The sequence below is a fragment of the Echinops telfairi genome, unplaced genomic scaffold (assembly GCF_000313985.2).
Source record: "Echinops telfairi isolate 266 unplaced genomic scaffold, ASM31398v2 ScPeMD7_31;HRSCAF=116, whole genome shotgun sequence".
NCBI classification, from domain to species: Eukaryota; Metazoa; Chordata; class Mammalia; order Afrosoricida; family Tenrecidae; genus Echinops; species Echinops telfairi.
In genome coordinates, this window is record NW_022103928.1 from 24615437 (window position 1) to 24617523 (window position 2087).

At 49.0% G+C, this 2087-nt stretch overlaps 1 protein-coding gene across 1 annotated transcript in view; it reads left to right on the top strand.

Moving 5' to 3' along the window:
• IL17RD (interleukin 17 receptor D) overlaps positions 1-2087 on the top strand; it is a 29143-nt gene that overhangs the window by 8216 nt on the left and 18840 nt on the right. The window lies entirely within an intron of this gene.

Sequence of the window (2087 nt, forward strand, 5' to 3'; positions counted from 1 at the left end):
CCCCCAAAGGGGTCGAGACCCACGGGTTGAGAACCGCTGGTCTAGAGTATGGCCACACACTCTAAAAACAGAAGCAGGTGCCTCGGGCAGAATGGAGTCCAGTCCATGTCAGCCATATTGGTTATGTCCAGTGCCTCGGTCTAAGAGTGTCCACATCTGTACAATGGGATGAAGAATTACCCCTCTCCTTTGGTTGTTGAGAGTTTAACGACTTAATGATGGGAAGGAGCAAGCAAGTTCCTTCTTGGCAGCTGCTCTATACAGTTTCTGATCCCCGTATAACTATAAGGCATTGACGTTGCGGTCAGTGTGATACTAGAATGACATTTACCCCCTCTACCCCGACCACTTTACTTGGTGTTCTGGTTTTACAGGCTGGTGTTTTAAAAACAAGGACTAGAGCCGCTCCCTGCAATCCCAGCTGAAGAATTTGTGAGATGTGGTCTTTTATAAAGAAGCCTGGTAGAGTAGGGGGTTAAGCACTTGAATGCGAACCAAAAGGGTTGGCTGTTCAAACCCACCAGCTGCTCCCTGGGAGAAAAATGAAGCAGTCTGCTCCTGTAGAGATTAGCCTTGGAAACCCTAGGAGTGGTTCTACCCTGTTCTGTAGGGCTGCGGCCAGAAGTCAAGGACAAGGGATGGTTGATAGTACGAGGGGCCCTCCTCTGCTGTCCAGTAAGCATTAGGCTGTTTACAAGGTTGGTGCTTCAAACTCTCCAGCTGCTCCTGGGAAGATACAAAGCGATCTGCTCCCTACCGAGATTTAAGACCTTGGAGACCCTCTAGGGCGGTGGTTCTCAAGCCTCCTCATGCCACGGCACTTGCAAACAGCTGCTCATGTGGTGGTGACCCCCAACCATCAAATTATTTTCGTTGCTACTTCTTGATTATAATTTTGTATTATAAATCGTCGTGTAAATATATGATATGCAGGGTGTATTTTCATTGTTACAAATTGAACATCATTAAACATTATTGAAGCATAGTGATTAATCATAAAACAGTATGCAATTATATATTGTGAAATATTTGTGTTTTCCGATGGTCTTAGGCGACCCCTGTGGAAGGGTCGTGCGAACCCCAGGTTGAGCCCCGCTGCTGTGTAGGGTCTACGTGGGTCCGAATGACTTGGCGGCTGTGGGGGTTTCGTTTGTTTTGTTCTTGGTGGGGAGGTACACCGCTTCACCTGACTTGTGGAACAGTAGTTCTAGGGACTTGGCATTGAAATCCCAGCGTACACCCAGAGGTCTTGTTCGAAAACCCTTTGCTTTTCATCTCCGAGGCAAGCTCCTGTGAGAGGTGCTAAACAGCTGGTGGCCCAAGGGCCTTGGACTTGTCCTCTCATCTGGGTCTGGCTTGTGGGTCAGCTGCCTGCCACCACCACTGTCAGGACCTTTGTTTTGAAGGCGCTTTAGGGGAAGTGCTTGCATACCCTAGAACTGTGTGTGCCCCCCAAATATAAGGTGAGCAGACGTCCCGCTTTTGGCGGGACAGTCCCGATTTTTAACAATTTTTCCTGCGTCCTGCGGCATTTTTAAAAAGTCCCGATTTTTGGAAAGAATGCATGACAAGCTAGGGTTTATGGTTTTCGGCTGCCATGTGGCTACTTCGCCAGGATATGAGTTTTATCAATGGTGTCCCGCTTTACCAATGTTAAAATCTGGTCACCTTACCTAAATAGGAAACTCTGGCTGTTGCACTGCACCCTCCTAGCACCCCTCCCCTCATAAAAAAAAACAAAACAAAAAAAAACCAACGACATGCTTGTCGTCAAGTAATTAGAGGCTCGGAGAACGGATGGGAAGAGCCTTTCCTGGCCTTTGCTACCAATGTGTTTCCCACCTGCTAATCTTGGCCCCCAGTAATTACTTTAGCTGTGGAGCAGGGGCCGGGTTGAACCTGACTCCATGTCTGGTGTTCAGAAAGAATGTGAAATCGATCTGGCACCAGCCGTTGGGCCTCTCCAGCTGCAGCCGGGCCCTTCCAGTCTCCATGGGATACGGAGCCCGGCCCTGGCTCTTGTGGCCACTGGAGCTTAATCCTTTTGAAAGCATGTAGGTGGACGTGCAGGGGGGACATTCAGGTGG